Below are 20,885 nucleotides of genomic sequence, written 5' to 3' on the forward strand. Positions count from 1 at the left end.
GTTGGATGGCATCACCAACTCAATGGACATGAGTTTGAGCAAATTCTGGGAGATGGTGAAGGACTGGGAAGTCTGGTGTGCAGAAGTCCATGGGGTCACAAAGAGTCGGCGACAACTTAGCCACTGAACAATTAACCTATGATATAAGTATATAATGGCACTGAGATGTTCAATTTCAATGGGAAAATCTATTGTTTTTCCAGTAGTTGAATCAAGTTGTTTTGATTCTACCTCACTATCATTAGCTCATCTTCAATAATTATAAAAATGAGAGAATATTTAAGGGAAACGTAATTGTTTATAGGACATATTTTTTCAAGCTGGATAGCATGAAGTGTAAGTCGCTCAGTTGTGTCCGACTCTTTGCGACCCTGTGGACTGTAGCCTGCCAGGCTCCTCTGTCCATGGGATTCTCCAGGCAAGAGTACTGGAGTGGGTTGCCATGCCCTTCTCCAGGCTGAATAGCATGAGTGGACAACAATTTCTATTACTGGGCTATGTGGAATTGTCCAATTAGCCTAAGCCTCATTGTTATGCACTTAGGCTTATGATCATTCTTATGTTCTCAATCTGCCCACAAATAAATGCAAAAGGTGATCCTAATCCTGTCTTAAAAATAAAAGAGAGAGAGAGAGAAATGATTCAGTCTAAGACATAATCCTCTCAGAAGCATTTTTCTCAGGTTTATTTAAAATAGCAATTATCCCTCTCTCTCATGAAATCCAGATTGACAAAAACTAGTCGCCCTAACTGTTTCAGAACATGTTTGCTATACACAGCAAGGGGCACTCACACTGTTATCATTAAGCTTGATCTACTAAATATAACCAGTTTTTAACACTCTCACAGACCATAAGGGGACCACATCCGCCGTGGGTCAGTGAACTGATTGCCCATGAGTAAGGATTCTGGGATATGCAAAGGTAAGCAGCAAAAAGTACTCCATTCAAAGTGAGACTGGTGAGGTTGTATTGATGACTTTGTGTGTAAATCTAATCACATTGACCTATCTCATAGCTTGTTTTATGACAGCGAAAGGTAAGCTGGAGCCTGGAGCCTGTCATGAACTAGTCCTATTGAGAAAAAAAAATTCAAACCAAAAAGCAATGCAATATTTTAGAAATTAGACACCTTGTGCTATGACACTAAAAGAAAGAGAAAGTGAAGTTGCTCAGTCATGTCCGACTCTGCGATCCCGTGGACTGTAGCCTGCCAGGCTCCTCTGTCCATGGGATTTTCCAGGCAAGAATACTGGAGGGGGTTGCCATCTCCTTCTCCAGGGATCTTCCCAACACAAGGGTTAAACCCAGATCTTCCACGCTGCAGGCAGACTCTTTATCGCCTGAGCCACCTGGGAAGCCCCATGTCACTAAAAGTGCTTTTTAAATAGGGAGATATGAACCAAAATTGCATTATGGTCGCACACGCTGTGAATACCAGGATGGAACTTCATCGTATACTCTAATCTTAAGAGAAGTCTGGCCCCCAGAAATGTTACCTTCAGGCCGTTTGACATTTTAACTCAGCAAATTATAAAACCATTATGCCTGACATTTTCTGTGAGTGGGACAAGTTTCCAACTTGCCTCTGCTCCTGTGCAAGTAAGGATCCAAATGAACAGACGTTTTAATAAGACGAGCAATGCTATCTGAGTGTATCATACACAGCGTCTTCCTTTCTTACCTCATAAAAGTGCTTTGTTATGGAAGCAGATTAACAGCATAATTCCAATCCTCTCGGTCTCGTTAATTGAAGGCCCACCACACACCCGTTACTCTGCTTGGTACTCTGCAGCTGTCATCATATATAATCCGCACAAAAATCCTATGAGGTAGAAGAGGAAATGGAGGCTCAGAATGATAAACCAGCCTAAGGTCACAAACCAGGATACAATACTGCTGCCAAGAAAAGTCACACACCTCCTGAATGCTTAGGAAAAGGGAGGAGAAAGATGGTGGTTGAGGTGGTGGGTGAGCAGGAGAGGTGGTGGGTGAACAAGTGGGACTTTTATTCTTACTTTCTATATCTACTTTTTTTAACTGGGAAAATAGGGTTACTTTTATAATTAAACAGAAACTACTGAATTCCTTGATCTGATAAGACACTTGTATGCGTCACGAGAGTGTATGTTCCTTGATTCTTTGTCTCGTCACGACAAAGATTTGGAGTGACGGACGTTAAAGCCCCCTCGGCGTGTCGCAGCTCTCAAGCCTTGGATAGCCCGTGTTATAGCTCTCAGGTCGCGAATGGACCATGTTATAGCTCTTAGACAAATCAGTGTTACAGCTCTATTTTCTTTAGAAGATAGCAGGAAAATCCATCTTCGAGGCGTGAGGGCACGTCAATCCAAAGACACGAGGAGAAGAGCGCCCCAGCGCTCGGGAGAGAGAGAGAGCTGGCTTTGGCTCCTGTATTTATATGTTTCTCTCTCCCTGGGCCTGTCCTGTGTAAATTGGGCCAGCCAGGAGTGTTGTTTGTTTTACCTGAGGTCCTCACTCCAGTCCTCAGGCCTTCTTTTGTTTCATTTTCACGGGCTTTTCCCTTCCTTGTCTTGTAGCCACCGCCATTTTGGACTCCTTTTCCCTGTTTACCTACCAACATATGGAAACTGCAAATCCCTTAAAAGCAAACACACAGCCCGCTCGAAGTAAATACTAGATAGAACTGAAGAGGGTTAAAGTAATTTATTCTTCTTTCAAAACAGTGAAAGCTAAAACCAGAGAATTAGCAAAGTATAAGTAATGTGATTGTAGAATATGTATAAAGTACCATTAGAGTACAATGAATGCACAGATACCCTGTATAAAACATAGAAAATAAAATCCTAGGGAGGATTTACCATTGTTCTAACATTAGAAAATGTCAATAAGTCTCAGCTTCTGCTGCACAAGTATTTCCATGGAGTTTTTGTTTCTGTTTTAATGAAGAAAATTTGGCCCCATTCCAGATGCCCTGAATCTAAATTCCTAAGGTAGAATGCAGGTAGAAGTATTTTGAAAAATCTCCATAGATATTTGTTGAACAGACCAGTGACTGAGAATCCCAACTAAAATTGTTCCTTTAAAAAAATAACTCAGGGTCCTCCCCACCTACACCCTATAGTACTGCTGATTTTATTGGTATTTGAACTGCAAAGAAACAAACTGAAAATTAGAACTCAAATCTTTTTTTGCTCTGTGTATTTTGATGAAAATTTTTGTTCTGATGACTTTTGCTTAAGAAAATAATGTGTTTGTTGTTCATTTAAAGTGAAGGCAAGACCATGTGAATTTTTTTTCATGTATGGGTATGAAAATCTTTTTTATACCAAATATCTCAGTTGATAGACTATTAATTTTTTGTACACTTTCCAAAACATTTTAGTAAATGTTTAGTGAGCATTTATATACCAAAAATTCTCAGCAATTCTGCTCCTAAACATATGTTCAACAGAAAACACTTATTTACCAAAAAAGGCATTGACTAGCTGAATAATAACAATTCATAGTACCCCAAACTAGATACTAACCAAAACACTAGTAACAACAGAATGAGTAAGTTGTACTAGTAACAATCGGATGAGTAAGTCACACAAAGGTGGGAAAGGCATAAATCAATCAACAGCTACAGGCAACAAGGATGAATCTCACAAAAAAGATGTTGAATAAAAGTTGCCAGCAAAATAGTACATACTGCAATAATTCTACTAACATAAAATTTAATAATTGATAAAACTCATTTTGCTGTTAGAAGTGGACAGAGTGACTGAAAGGGAAAATAAAGGGGATTTCTTATATGCTGGAACTTTTCTGTTTCTCAGCCTGAGTGCTGGACACCTGGGTATGTTCATTTAAGGAAAAATGCATCCAGCTGTACACTTACAATATGTGAACTTTGCTGTAATACATTATATAGCAATATCATTAAGGCAAAATAAAACTAAAATGTCCATGGCAAAAGAAACAGCAGCCATGAGGCAGTTTAAAATTTAAAAGCCAAGATATAATAAAATCCAAAGTATATAATTCAAAGAAAATATGATACAATAGGTTAAGAAAAATGGAGACACGGGTTAAGATTCCAACACCAGCATGGGCGTGTGAGATTAAACTTGGACATACTTCTTGACTTCTGAGGGGCATCTGTGTCATAGACTTACTTCACCTCTCTTGCAGAGTTGCTCCCAGGACTATATGACATATACGTAAAGCATAGTACTTGTCACATGGTTCTATAAGCATTTATTTCTCTTCCTTGGTTTTAGAATAAGATATGACTGTAAGTTTCAAAGACAGCTGCTGGATGAATGGACAAAGAAGCTGTGGTACATATATATACACAATGGAATACACTACTCATCCATAAAAGGGAACGCACTTGAGTCAGTTCTGATGCAGTGGATGAACCTAGAGCCTATTATACAGAGTGAAGTAAGTCAGAAAGAGAAAAACAAGGACCACGTATTAACGCATACATATGGAATCTAGAAAGATCGTACTGATAAACCTATTTGCAGGGTTGCAGTGGGCTTCCCTTGTGGCTCAGCTGGTAAAGAATCTGCCCGCAATGCGGGAGACCTGGGTTCGATTCCTGGGTTGGGAAGATCCCCTGGAGAAGGGAAAGGCTACCCACTCCAGTATTCTGGCCTGGAGAATTCCATGGACTCTGTAGTCCATGGGGTCACAAACAGTCGGACACGACTGAGTGACTCTCTCAATGGAGACGCAGACATAGAGAAAGACTTTCATACAAGGGCCAGTGGGAGGAAGGAGAGGGTGAAATCAATGGAGAGAGCAGCATGGAAGCGTATACACTACCATACATAAAATAGATAGCCAATGGGAATTTGCTGTGTGACTCGGAGAACCCAAACTGGGGCTCTGTAACAACCTAGAGGGGGGGAAAAGGGTGGGAGGTTGAAGATTCAAGAGGGAGGGAACATATGTATGCCTATGGCTGATTCATGTTGATGTATGGCAGAAATAAAACCAATATTGTAAAGCAATTATCCTTCAATTAAAAATAATTTTTTTTTATTTTTACTTTACTTTACAATACTGTATTGGTTTTGCCATACATTGACATGAATCCACCATGGGTGTATATGAGCTCCCAATCCTGAATCCCCCTCCCACCTCCCACCCCATATCATCTCTCTGGATCATCCCCGTGCACCAGCCCCAAGCATTCTGTATCCTGTATCAAACATAGACTGGCACTTCGTTTCTTACATGACAGTATACATGTTTCAATGCCATTCTCCCACATCATCCCACCCTCTCCCTCTCCCTCAGAGTCCAAAAGTCCGTTCTATACATCTGTGTCTCTTTTGCTGTCTCGCATACAGGGTCATCATTACCATCTTTCTAAATTCCATATATATGTGTCAGTATACTGTATTGGTGTTTTTCTTTCTGGCTTACTTCACTCTGTATAATCGGCTCGAGTTTCATCCATCTCATTAGAACTGAGTCAAATGTATTCTTTTTAATGGCTGAGTAATACTCCATTGTGTATATGTACCACAGCTTTCTTATCCATTCATCTGCTGATGGACATCTAGGTTGTTTCCATGTCCTGGCTATTATAAACAGTGCTGCAATGGGAGTACATAACCAGTAGTCTAACTCAACATCAGTGTGGACAAGTGTACTACAAAGAATGTCCATGCCAAGATAGACTTAGACAATTTCAGGGGATTTTTTTAACATTCCAACATTACACGCCTTTCTAGGGTGGGAAAACAAATGGTAGGTGGTGACTAAGCTACCAGACAGACAGATATGTATATATATTGTGCTGCCTGAAAGAATATCAGCTGTGACAGAGTTTTTAACAACCAGGAGCTATGATCCTGATTCAGTTGAGTGTCACTGTAATAAATGTCATTGAACATTGAAGGAAGAAGTGATGATCAAACTCCAGGAGCCAAATTCCAACGCAGCAAGGGAAAAAAGAAGACCTGTATATTAAAAGATTTTGCACTGCATGGCAATTGGCACTAGCATGTTTCCATTTAAATAAGGCAAGTCAGTATCAAATTTGACAAGAGCTAGTGTATTGCTAGGCTTGGTGCATTGACTGGCCTCAGGAAGCATTACTATGAACAAAGCTAGTGGGGATGATGGAATTCCAGGTGAGCTATTTGAAATCCTAAAAGATGATGTCATTAAAGTGCTGCACTCAATATGCCAGCAAATTGGGGAAACTCAGCAGTGGCCAGAGGACTGGAAAAGGCCAGTTTTCATTCCAATCCCAAAGAAGGGCAAAGCCAAAGAATGCTCAACTGGACAACTGCATTCATTTTACAAACTGCTGCTGCCGCTGCTAAGTCGCTTCAGTCGGGTCCAACTCTGTGTGACCCCATAGATGGCAGCCCACCAGGCTCCCCCGTCCCTGGGATTCTCCAGCCAAGAACACTGGAGTGAGTTGCCATTTCCTTCTCCAATGCATCAAAGTGAAAAGTCAAAGTGAAGTCGCTCAGTCGTGTCCAGCTCTAGTGACCCCATGGACTGCAGAATACCAGGCTCCTCCATCCATGGGATTTTCCAGGCAAGAGTACTGGAGTGGAGTGCCATTGCCTTCTCCGCATTTTACATGCTAGCAAGGTGAAAAGATCAAGCCCCAAAGCATAAGACAGAAAGAGGAAACAGCCTCATTAACCTCATATTTCTACACAGTCATACTCAACCCCAGAAGACAGGAAGAAAGTATGTACAATGCCCTCCTACAGTAGCCGAAAACATGGAAGCAATGGAAATAAATATTCACTGATGAATGAATAAAGAAAATGTGATGTTCACATACAATGGAATATTATTCAACTTTTAAAAAGAAGGAAATACTGCCATTTGTGACAGCATGAATGGCCACTGAGGCTCCCACAGTGGCTCAGTGGTAAAGAATCCGCCTGCAATGCAGAAGGTGCAGGAAGCCTCTTGTTCAGTCCCTGGGTCGGGAAGATCCCCTGGAGGAGGGCATGGCAACCCACTCCAGTATTCTTGCCTGAGGAATCCCATGGACAGCGGAGCCTAGCGGGCTACAGTCCACGGGGGTCACAAGGAGTCGGATGTGACTGAAGCGACTGAGCAGGCACACATGCAGTGGACCAGAGGACATTGTGTTAAATGAAATGAGCCGGATCTAGAAGGACAAATGCTAGATGATACCACTTACATAAGGAATCTAAAATAGCCAAACACAGAAGAAGGCAGAATGGTATTTGGCAGGAACTCAGGAGTAGACAGTAATGGGGAGCTATTAGTTGAGGGGTACAAAATTCAGTTATACAACGTGAATAGGTCCTAGAGATAGGTCCTACTGTACTCCACAGTGCCTAGAGTTAACAGCTCTGTGTTGCATACTTAAAAATTTGTAAAGAGGGTAGATCTTAAGCATCCTTATCACCAAAAAAAAAAAAAAAAAGATAAGAGGGCAGGGGGAAATTTTGAATGTGGTAGATATGTTCATGTGTATGTTTATCACTGTATCTATATCATAAACATAGATATGGTTTCACAGATGGGTACTGATCACCAAACTTATCAAGTTGTATATATTAAATATGCATGGCTTTTTACATGTCAATCATATCTGAAAAAGGTTATGTATCTCACTGACACAAATACATACATACACTCACACACATGGGCTTCCATGTGTGGTGCTAAGTGATAAAGAACCTGCCTGCTAATGCAGGACACTTAAGAGACATGGGTTCGATCCCTGGATCAGGAAGATCCCCTGGAGGAGGGCAAGGAAATCCACTCCAGCATTCTTGCCTGGAGGATCCCGTGGACAGAGGCGTCTGGCGGGCTACAGTCCATGGGGGATCGCAAAAGAGTCAGACATGACTGACGAGACTTAATGCACACATATAAATACACACATAATGTTCTCAAGGAAAGAAAATGTGACAGGAATTTTAGACTAAAGTGTAAAGATAGAGTAATGTTTTTGAACTATTAAACACTCAGGGAATACAGTTCCATGACTTGTTTTTTAAGAACCCACTAGAGAACAATCTTCAATCAACCAAGAGATAACTAGACAGCAATGGCAAAAATAGATGTGGACAAGCATTCACCCCAGCAAACTGTAGGACTAAGCCTGGAGCAGGTGTGAGGACTGTGATCACAAAATGGATTTTGTTATTGGGCCCCAGAATCATTTAGAAATGAGATAATTAACACAATTGGAAAAGTCAGAAAGAAGGTAAGAATGTGAAAGAAGCATAAGCATGCTGATTTTCTCTTCCCTCACAGATATTATGTAAAGCTGATAAGTAAAGGCACATGTGTGTGCGTGCTAAGTCACTTCAGTCCTGTCTGACTCAGAGCAACCCCATGGACTGCAGCCCGCCAGGCTCCTCTGCCCATGGGATTCTCCAAGCAAGAATACTGGAGGGGGTTGCCATGCCCTCCCTTCAGGGGGTCTTCCCAACACAAGGATTGAGCCTGCGTCTCTTACATCTCCCAGGTACACATACACTTAGAGTAAGAAGAGCTATGAAGACCTTGTTCACAGGCACAGCTCTGCACAAGTCCTGTGTGTTACATTTTCACGGTGCATTCGTACGTGAAGTCATTTTCTCCAAATACATTACAGCCTTTGACTTTTCTTTATGGCAAATTATCTAGAGGAAAGCACTTGATCTTTGTAGAGAAATTATGTGGAACCAAGTTTCTAAAATGCAGTTAAAATGAACATTGATGGAAATGGTAAAAGCAGAGAATCTCCAACTGAGGGATAAAGATACTCCAAGGAGAAGTCAGGGTTTTAAGTGGATACGATTGTGGCTTCCAAAAACTGTTATATTTCTTAGGCCTTGAAAGTTAACACACAAATGAAACGAAATTTTTCATAAGTAGCAATACTTCACAGACATTATATTCACAGATACCTTCATTAGAATAATTCTGTTTTATAGTCATTTTATTAGAGCCCAATAGTGGTTCATAAAATGTGAAAATGTTAGAGCTGCCAATTTAAAGAACCCTGTGTTAGATGTGGGGAAAATACTAATAAATTGTTTGTAGAAACATAAGTATATTATTTTAGGTATTTGGTGGTATCTTTGAAATTTAACATTTTCAATACTAAGACATGATTTAGCCTGTTTAACAAGATGAGAGCAGTCAAATGAATCATAGTGTATCCTTCACTAGAATTCCATTGCCTAAACTTTTTAAAGTTATACACATAATTAAAGCTTTAATATATATACATATATATCATCTAGGCTTCCCAAGGGCTCAGTGGAAGAGAATCCACCTGCCAATGCAGGAGACACAGGAGACGTGGGTTTGGTCCCTGGATGAGGAAGATCTCCTGGAGGAGGAAATGACAACTCACTCCGTTATTCTTGCCTGGGAAATTCCATGGATAGGGGAACCTGGTGGGCTATGGTCCACAGGGTCACAAAGAGTCAGAAATGACTGAAGTGACTTATAGCATGCCTTATCCTGGAAAACACAGTCCAGAGTAACTTGGGACAGAAAATAGAACAGAAAGAGTAATTGTATCTCAGTGGATAGCGTGGCCCTAGGAGAAGCTACATTGCGGTAACGTTCTTTTCCATTTCAGTAGTTATGGGCCCTTTCAGATACTTTAAAAAAGGCCCTGAGGAGTTTAACTGCCTGAATTATCAATATCAGGAGAAGAGAGGGAACAATAATTTGGCTTTAAAAAGTGACCTCATGAAGGTGAAAACTTGCCTTTTCTGCTATACTGTTATACTTCTGAGGAAGTCAATACTTCATATTGACTTATCTAGGGCTATTGAACCCACTGGAACTGATGAACCCAGTGTACAATTCACTCATTTAATCCCATAAAAATTCAAGACTCCCTTTCTACCACATGGACACTTACCACAAAGAAGGGAGAGCTCCAATCTGGGTCAAGACCAAGGTCACAATTAGGCCATAAGTGCTATTTAATAAAAGACAAGCCTTCATTGAGAGGAACAAAGAGGTTAAACAATCTATTCCAAGCAGTGAGCTCTGATTATTTGCTTTTTAGATCAGTGTATTTTCTCTCACAGGCTGTTTTTCTCATAGCACTAGTTTGGGAAAATTGACCCAAAGGGTTTCTGTTTCTTGGAAAGTACCTCAACCGTCCATCTCCCCACCCCCACTGCCCTATCTAGAACTTGAGTGGAACACAGAAGAACTATCCAAGAGGCTGTTAGGCATGACTCTGACCTAACAATTTAACCCTCACAACCCCTGTGGTTTAGTCTGGCTCACTGTGTTCCCTAGTTATGAATAAGAAGTAAATTTGCCTGGAATATTCCTTTAGCATATACCACAGACATCTAACTGGGTGTCTATGCCCACAGTTGAGACAAAATTTAGAATCCTGCTCAAGTATCTTTGAGATTCAACCAACAGACATATGTGAAATTTTATGAGGGCAATTCTTTGGGACTAGCAAAAGCACTGCCTCACAATAGCTTTCTTGTCTTGTTTGTTTTTGAATTAAATGTGTCTTCTTTGTTTTTGTTTATGTTTTTAATATAAATTTATTTATTTTAATCGGAGGCTAATTACTTTACAATATTGTATTGGTTTTGCCATACATCAACATGAATCCGCCACGGGTATATGACGTGTTCCCCATCTTGAACCCCCGCTCCCACCTCCCTCCCTGTACCATCCCTCTGGGTCATCTCAGTGCACCAGCCCCGAGCATCCTGTTCCATGCATCGAACCTGGAATGGTGATTCGTTTCACATATGATATTATACATGTTTCAATGCCATTCTCCCAAATCATCCCACCCTCGCCCTCTTCCACAGAGTCTGTAAGACTGTTCTATACATCTGTGTCTCTTTTGCTGTCTCACATACAGGGTTATCCTTACCATCTTTCTAAATTCCATATATATGCATTAGTATACTGTATTGGTGTTTTTTTTCTGGCTTACTTCACTCTGTATAATAGGCTCCAGTTTCATCCACCTCATTAGAACTGATTCAAATGTATTCTTGTTAACAGCTGAGTAATACTCCATTGTGTATATGTACCACAGCTTTCTTATCCATTCATCTGTTGATGGACATCTGGGTTGCTTCCATGTCCTGGTTGTTATAAACAGTGCTGCGATGAACATTGGGGTGCACGTGTCTCTTTCAGTTCTGGTTTCCTTGATGTGTATGCCCAGCACTGGGATTGCTGGGTCCTATGGCAGTTCTGACTGAACTGATGGCAGTTCTATTTCCAGTTTTTCAAGGAAATCTCCACACTGTTCTCCATAGCGGCTGTACTAGTTTGCATTCCCACCAACAGTGTAAGAGGGTTCCCTTTTCTCCACACCCTCTCCAGCATTTATTGCTTATAGACTTTTGGATCGCAGCCATTCTGACTGGCGTGAAATGGTACCTCATTGTGGTTTTGACTTGCATTTCTCTGATAATGAGTGATGTTGAGCATCTTTTCATGTGTTTGTTAGCCATCTGTATGTCTTCTTTGGATAAATGTCTGTTTAGTTCTTTGGCCCATTTTTTGATGGGGTTGTTTATTTTTCTGGAATTGAGCTGCCGGAGTTGCTTGTATATTTTTGAGGTAATTCTTTGTCAGTTGCTTCATTTGCTATTATTTTCTCCCATTCTGAAGGCTGTCTTTTCACCTTGCTTATAGTTTCCTTTGTTGTGCAGAAGCTTTTAATTTTAATTAGGTCCCATTTGTTTATTTCCAATATTCTGGGAGGTGGGTCATAGAGGATCCTGCTGTGATGTATACCGGAGAGTGTTTTGCCTATGTTCTCCTCTAGGAGTTTTATAGCTTCTGGCCTTACGTTTAGATCTTTAATCCATTTTGAGTTTATTTTTGTGTATGGTGTTAGAAAGTGTTCTAGTTTCATTCTTTTACAAGTGGTTGAACAGTTTTCCCAGCACCACTTGTTAAAGAGATTGTCTTTTCTCCATTGTATATTCTTGCCTCCTTTGATAAGGTGACCATAGGTGCGTGGATTTATCTCTGGACTTTCTATTTTGTTCCTCTTGTCATTTTTTTTTTTTTAAAGAAAGAGGTTATCCTTTTGCTCTATAGTAAGCACCTAAGTAATAATATATTCATTTTCCCCAACTCTAGGATATGCCTGGTAGTGAAGTAGATATATCAGGAAACAAACTTACACTTTTTGGACACTGACCAACTGGAGTACTATTTGCCTCTCCAGTGAGAATGTACCAAGCGGCCTCCTTGTGACCTGAAATGTGTGCAATGTCTCTTAAAGTACCTAAGTATGACTTGGGCACCAGAGCCAATCTGATGGAATAAAAACACATTGAAAAAAAAAAAAGGATAAGTATTACCAAGTATTACCTTCTACTAACAGTGAATAGTCACTGTTTTACTAGTCTGGGCAAGAAATCTTTGTTTGACAAAAGGGTCCATTCCATACAGTCCCCATGAAACAATCACTTTGCACTCATCTCTCCCAACAGGTATGGGCAGGTACAGGTCCCAGACTGGCCACCAATTCAAGGGCTCTATTCCCCCAACCAAAAGAATCTGCCTGCGATCCAGAAGACCTGGGTCCGATCCCTTGGTTGGGAAGAGCCCCTAGAGAAGGGAACAGCTACCCACTCCAGTATTCTGGCCTGGAGAATTCCATGGACTGTATAGTCCACGGGGTTGCAAAGAGCTGGACATGACTGAGTGACTTTCACTTTTCATTCCCCTAGCCACCATGACTGGTTCAGAGATGGGCATGTGACCCATGGAGGTCCAATCAGGGTCTGTCCTGCAGGTAATATAGGAATGTCACAAAGTTAAATCACAAATTATGTAAATTCAGAACTGCCAACAACCATCTTTCCCAGTCACAGGAAGGAAGTCAGTTGTAGCCGAAGAGAATCAGATCAACTGAGAGGAAAACATATTTCAGAGACAGAAAGAGTCTGCATCTTTTTGGCTGCTGGATCTAGCCATGTCTGAAGTATCAGTTCCATTCCTGGACTTTTCAATTACATAAGAATCTCCTTTGATGCTTCTTTGTCTTAGGTTTCTTCCATTTACCAATAATAATCTTGAATAATACAACTGCCATGCTTAAAAGAGGAGCTATTTTTTTTAACATCTCACCTTGAAGCCAGTGTATCTCAGTCATCTTCAGAACATAAGATCATTCCTGGTTCTCTTATGACCTTTAATTTGTTTAAATATTGTAAAGTAATTTTGTTTATAAACCTAACACATACATGCTTCAGAGAATTTATAAAATCCAAAGTAAACATAAACAAGAAAAAATGACTCTAACTCCTGACCTGGATGATTACTGTGAATGCTTTCATGCATTTCCTTTCAGTCTAGGACCACGCATACGTGTGTTTTTAAGCTGAGATCACACTCTATGGAATTTTTATCCTGCTCTTATTTGATACATGAATAACTTCCCACGTAATGAAATGTTCTTCAACTATATGACTCTTAAAGCTAAATGCTCTTTCCTTTGCCTTCTCTCCTCCCTGAAATATCTCCTTCCCTTGGCTTCTAAGACTAAGGGAAGAGAATATTTCTGTTTTTCCTCCTTCCTCACCATGCCTACACCCTAGCCTCCCTGAATGGTTCTCAGTTCAGTTCAGTCACTCAGTCGTGTCCGACTCTTTGCGACCCCATGAATCACAGCACGCCAGGCCTCCCTGTCCATCACCAACTCCCGGAGTTCACTCAGACTCGCGTCCATCGAGTCAGTGATGCCATCCAGCCATCTCATCCTCTGTCGTCCCCTTCTCCTCCTGCCCCCAATCCCTCCCAGCATCAGAGTCTTTTCCAATGAGTCAACTCTTCGCATGAGGTGGCCAAAGTACTGGAGTTTCAGCTTTAGCATCATTCCTTCCAAAGAAATCCCAGGGCTGATCTCCTTCAGAATGGGCTGGTTGGATCTCCTTGCAATCCAAGGGACTCTCAAGAGTCTTCTCCAACACCACACTTCAAAAGCATCAATTCTTCAGCGCTCAGCCTTCTTCACAGTCCAACTCTCACATCCATACACGACTACTGGAAAAACCATATTCTTGACTAGATGGACCATTGTTGGCAAAGTAATGTCTCTGCTCTTCAATATGCTGTCTAGGTTGGTCATAACTTTTCTTGCAAGGAGTAAGCATCTTTTAATTTCATGGCTGCAGTCACCATCTGCAGTGATCTCACCTCTAAACATTGAGGTATCCCTGGATTCAGCTGTCCAACTGCTTCTTTGTCTGCGCAGATGTTTGGAAAATCTCACCCTATCTCATGTCTTTCAACATCATCCATACACTGACAATTTCCTAATTTACATTGTATCCTTGTCTATCTGGACCCTTGTATACAGCATAGTCACTTGTTGGTCACAAGACATCTTAAGTTTAACACGTCCAGAACTGATCTGATATTCACCCAAAACTTGCTCGCCCTTGAAGCACTTCAATGAAGGGCAATTCCATCCTTCCAGCTGTCCAGATTGAAAAACCTAGTCACCTCGCTTTCTCATATGCCACATCCTGTCTATCCATCAGCAAGTACTCTTGACACTGTCATCAAAATATACACAGAATCTGACCATTTCACACAAACCCATCACCACTACCCTAGTCCAAGCCGCCATCCTCTCACGTGAAACGGACATCCTGCTTCCCTCCTACCCACTACCTAGCCCTCATCTCGTTCTGTTCCCAAAGCAGCCAGAGTGATCAATTTAAATGTATCTCAGAGCGTGGCATACTCCCACCCACATCAAATGGCTTCTTCCCATGTCACTAAAGGATGAGCCAAATCCTTTCTCCGGCCTCTGTAAGGTTCTCCACAGAACTCCCAGCCCACTCATGCTATTCTAGCCACACCGGCCTCCTTGTTTTTTTCTCACCCATCGCAGGCTTGCCCCACTACCTTAAGGTCTTCGCTTGGAGAAAAACTTGCTAAACAATCTTCACCCACTCCCCATATATCTGCCCGAACCATTCTATTTCAAGTTATTGATCAAACACAAGCTTTCCATAAAGCCTTCCCTGACCACCTGCTATTACAAATCTACTCCAGTCCCTACCCCAGGCTTCATTTTCTTCTAACACCTATCACTTGTAGACATTATGTAACTTACTATTTATATCCTTCCACCTCACACTCTCCGGACAAAATCCACTCACCACATCGCTCTTGTATACTTGAACATTTTCAGTGAAACTGTTCTTATTTCTTATTAAGGTCAACAACTAACCTGTGTTGCCAAATTCAATGGATTCTTCAATGCTTTCATCTAAACAGCCATCTCAAGATGGTACAATTCTTTCAGCCTCGTTTTTTTTTTTTCATTTTTATTTTATATCAGAGTATAGTTAAGAGTTGGCCTTTTTCTTTTTCTTAAGACACTTTCCTCCGTTGGATTCTATGACGTGGGACTCTCCTGCTTGTCTTACCACTTCTCAAAGGGATTTTTTAATTTGCTGAATCCTTCAAACCCTTAAGATTTAGAGTATAAATGTTGGCATGCTTGGTCCAAGGCTTCTGTTCTTCTCTGTCATAACCTTTGCTCTTTAAAGCACTGTGATGTGGATTAAGTAATGACCCTCAAAGATGCCCATGTCTCAGTCCTCCAAACCTGTAACTACGGTACCTTAAAATGATTTAAGTACAACTTCACAGGTGTGTTTAAGGCTGAGGGCCTTGAGACGGGGAGAGTAGTCTGCATTTTTCTAGGTGAGCCCAATCTAATCATACAAATCCTTAAAAGTGGAGACTCTTTCTCAGCTTCAGAGAACCAGGGAGGCATCAGCATGAGAAGAAATCCCCTTCTAGCCTCTAGCTTTAAAGATGGAAGAAGGGGCTACAGAAGCCAAGGAGCACAGATGTCCTCTAGAAACTGGAAAATAAGATTAGATCTAAGCTCCCCTAGACCCTCCAACAAAAATGCAGCCCTCTTGACTGCCCCTCTACACCTCCCTGACTGGAGTAATCCAGGGCTCATCCCTCAAACCTCTCTGCTTTCATAATCCCATTCACTCTCTGGCCGATCTCACTGAGCTTCAGACTTCAAGTACCATCAACATACCATGGACAGCCAAGCTTATACCTCAACTCTGTACTTATGCTTACCACCACCAAAAACTCCTTAAGTGAATGAATGAAGGCAGAAATACTGTCCATCTTCACAGTATTAGCTCCTCAAACTGTCTGACACAGCACTTAGTTTTTATCTGTGAAATTAATGAATATTATTAAAACTAGACACCCGTGTTGGCAAACTGAAAAGACAGACGACAGGGTCATTAGCTCATTTCAAGCAGCGGTTTCTTTTCACACATGCCAATGGCATTAACAGAAGGCAATGCAGGACACTGCTTTCCAAGCATGCAGTGGTCAGGGGGCCTGGCTTGTTCCAAACCTCAAAACTGGAACATCCAAAGGAAATGATGAATTGATTACACACCACTCGGGAAATCTGTGAATTTTTTTTTTTCTTCTCATTCTTAGACCATTAGTAAGACTTGAGTAATAGAAATCTCAGGGGCATATTGTGACGTGAAAGAACATGGAATAAATAAATTCTATGCTGCCAATTCAGAACAAAATCAGATACAACTAAGTGGAGGTTAAAGTGGCCACTGTCTTTAAAACTAAAGCATAAAAGGGCAGACAAAAGAAGGAGCTAGTTAGTCTATGCTTCTTTGAAATCAAGTGACTACCCCAGACATCCAGGCCATTTAAGTTCCCCAGATTGCAATCTACTAAAAAAAAAAATCAGTATACTTGCACAGCAGTATGAATGACTCTTACAGTCATACTATTAAGCAAAGTAAGACAGACACCAAATGAGCACATACTACATGCTTCCATTTAAATGAAGGTCTGAAAAGGGCATAAGGGAACTTACACCATGGTGGAAATGGTAGAGATCTTGATTTGAGTAACGGTTACATGAATGTATATATTTATCAAAATGCATTAAACCATTTAAGATCTTAACAATTTAATGAATGCAAAATATAATGTGATTTAAACACATAGAAGTTTCCTGCAATGAGTACTCTGGGGGCTGGAAGGGGAGTGGGAAAAAATAGAAAACAAATGCCTTCACAGCAGGATCTCTCAGAGCCCTTAACACACTTCTGTGCACTGCTCAGTGGTAAAGAATCTGCCTGCAATGTGGGAGACCCAGGTTCAATCCCTGGGTCAGGAAGATTCCCCGGAGGAAAAAATGGCAACCCACTCCAGTATTCCTGCCTGGAGAATCCCATGGACAGAGCAGCCTTGTAGGCTATAGTCCATGGACTTGCAAAGAGTCAGACCCAACTGAAGTGACTTAGCACGTGCACTGTAAATTCCTAAGATGAGGCTACAGGATACTGTATGTTCCAGACTCAATTGCTCAAAGAACTTTATTTTGTCTTACATATATTAACATGTATAAGGCATTAATATTTCAGAACCCAGTAACTTTAGCCTGGAAAAATTCAAACAAGAGCTGTGTATACAATGTCAGTCACTGAAAACATAAAAATCAACAATTTTTAGTGAATCCCCCACAATAAACTAGTTGCAAAATGCACACTTAGAGAAAGTCCAATTAAGTACTGGAGTACCTCTGCCTAAAATAATAAATTTTATTTTTATATTAGTGACCTCCAATTCCTTCTGGCAATAATTAGAGAGTAAACCCTATCTTTGCTACCTAAAGATAGTATCTATTGAAGAACTCCAAGTGAGTAGCAAGAAAGCACTCATCAATATAAACAATAACTATCTTTCTGTCTCTGTAAACCATGCAAGTCTTCCTTACGTGGCATAAAGGCACTGAAACGCAAGTTTAAAATTGGAAGTCTTAGGTTGGGCGCCTCAGGAACCCTTGTGTGTAGATTTACTAGGGAAAACTTCAGACCAACAGCTGTAGGGAAGCAGGGCCAGACAGGGGGAGGACTTTAACTGTGATGCAGCCACCACAAAGGTGGGGCACTCTGGAACAGGGGAGGGATCAGCTGAGAGCTGACAGCTGCCAACACTTCCAGCAGCAGATAGAGGGAGAGCCTTAGCCCTGAAGGGGGAAATGAGTCACACACCACAGTGTCCACTACAACAGCCGGGGCACACCCTTTTCACCAGGCCCAGAGGGGTGTCTGATCTGCAAGAAACCATCCTGACCAAGTCTAATTCTCACGCTGTTAATAAACAAGCTCTGTTTAAGTACCAGGAGCCAAGGGTTGAGATTTTGCCCATATTGTTTTGTTCTTAAAAGAATTCATGAAACTGCAATAGAAACTACACATTATCTCAGATGGTTACTAATAGAATTCCCTCATAATATAAACTATATATCAAGAAACTCACTCGACTACCTTTACCATGACCAGAAGCCTAACTTTTTTCAGGTAGAATAATGGTCTGAGAACATGAGCCTTCTTTAAGACTGATAACACACCATTCAGTATAACAAGATTTAGCATCAAAAAGCTTTAGAGTCACTTTCCAACACTAAAGTGTTTCTTTTTTAATATATCATATTCTCCTTTGCCTTTCTTTTCATTTGTGATTTTCAAAGTGATTCAATTTTATACTTTAATTTTTTAATTGATTTTCAATGTTGTGTTAGTTTCTGGTGTACAGCAAAGTGATTCAGTTATATATATACACATATGCATACATATACACATGCTGCTGCTGAGTCACTTCAGTCGTGTCCGACTCTGTGCGACCCCACAGACGGCAGCCCACCAAGCTCCCCGGTCCCTGGGATTCTCCAGGCAAGAACACTGGAGTGGGTTGCCATTTCCTTCTCCAATACATGAAAGTGAAGAGTGAAAGTGGAGTCGCTCAGTCATGTCCGACCCTCAGCGACCCCATGGACTGCAGTCTTCCAGGCTCCTCCATCCATGGGATCTTCGAGGCAAGAGTAACATATACATATATACATATATAATATATATGTATATATGTATGTAAATATATATTCTTTTTCATATTATTTTCCATCGTGGTTTATTATGATATTAAATACAGTTCCTTATGCTACACAGTAGGACCTTGTTGCTTCCTTTGCCTTTTATAAATAAAATTAATTTAGTATCCCGTTGGATAAAACATTGAAAAAGGAGTTAGAATTTTCTCCCTGAATCAGTTCATTTATTCCTTAATAATAAGGCATCTACCAAGGACATCCCATTAGGGGACGTTATGTTTGGTACTGAAGGTACAGAGATGAATAAGAAGTTCACTGTCTAATAAGGACGACAGACATGTAAACAAGTGACTATAAATCATTCATTCATTCCACAAACACATCTAAGCACCAACTATATATACCATGAATAATAAAAACATAGTCTTTGCCCTTCTAGCGCTTGCATGCAATGTGGGACGCGTTCAAATAGAAGGCGCTATAGTCTGCCTCCATGCAGAAAGAATGCCATGGAAAGCTTTGTAACAGTAAGCCAAACAACAGTAGTAACAACAGCAACTAACTTTTACTGAGGGTGTAAAATGTTCCAGGCAAATACATGAATCTTAACTCTCAAATCAATCTTCGGAGGTAGATATTATTATTACATCCTATTTACAGATGAGGAAGTCACAGCACAGAGAGGTTAGTAGTTTCACCCACATCACACAGGTGGTAACGGTTGGCCTGGGATTCAGAGGACATAACATTGGAACTGAGCCTTGAAAGCTGAGTAGCAATCTGCGAAATGGACACAAAAGTGGTGGGGGGAGTATTCCAGACACAGTGAACTAGAGTAAAAATGCTTTAAAATCATCAGAAATTGACAAATTCATCTGCACGTAGGCCGCTGGTGGGAGGTGCACAAAAGTCCCAGCCTGAAAAGTGGGAGCAGGGGGGCATGGGCACAGACAGGAGCCGCGTGCCCTAGGGAGACTGAAGGAATGTTGGCACAAAGTGCCACATTTAGTAATATCAGTAAGAATATTAATAAGAATTAAAGCGGCTAACATTCTTCCAGAGCAGCCAGACATAGGCTAAATATTTCTACTCCTTATCACATTTTAGTTTTACTACAATCAAATGAAGCAACTTGACTGTCTGGGATTCTACTCCTTGTGGGTAACAGAACTGTGGCTCAAACCTGGGGAACTCTGATTCAAAAGCCTGTGCTCTCTCCGCAGCTGGCTCTGTAATACGTGGCAATCACCCCCCATCCCAAGGGAAGCAGAGGAGTCAGGGGAAGACAGGAAGGGCAGAGAGGGGTGGATTCCTGCTCCAGCCCAGGAGACAATGAGGAAGTGAAAGTGTTCATCGCTCAGTCCTGTCTGACTGGTCTGAGACCCCATGGACTGTGGCCCGCCAGGCTCCTCTGTCCATGGGATTCTGCAGGCAAGAATACTGGAGTGGGTTGCCATTTCCTTCTCCAGGGACTCTTCCTCACCCAAGTATTGAACCCCAGTCTCCCACATTGCAGGCAGACTCTTTACTGTCTCAGCCACCAGGGAAGCCCAGGAGAATATGATACAGCCTTTAATCAAACAAGTGAGGGTTGTAGGCTGGAGAAGAGATTCGAGAAATGTGTACACAGAGGTGGCCCTGGAGACTTAAGATCAGGCAGTGAAAAGGAGGGAAGACATGTGGAAAATAGCCAGCTGTCTGAGAGAGGGTGATTCTTTAACCGAGTGGAAGGATGGGAATAAGCAGGAAGAGGTGGGGACAGCATGGGAGGGGGGGGAAATGAAGATGCTCAGGCCAACATCTCCCAGGCTAGAGATAAAAGGGCCTGCTGGGCAACTAAATATCTGAGGCAAATCCACCGTGAAGGCACAGATTGGCCAAAAACATGTTAAAGGAATGAGAAAGGAGGTGTATTTGGCTAAGGAAAACGTAAAGAATAAAAAGATGAGCAGAAACCTAGAAAACCTCAACTATTCAGGAATGAATCCATTTTCCCACATACATACACAGAGATTCCTGACATATCTGCC

The sequence above is a fragment of the Capra hircus genome, chromosome 12, assembly GCF_001704415.2.
Source record: "Capra hircus breed San Clemente chromosome 12, ASM170441v1, whole genome shotgun sequence".
NCBI lineage: Eukaryota > Metazoa > Chordata > Mammalia > Artiodactyla > Bovidae > Capra > Capra hircus.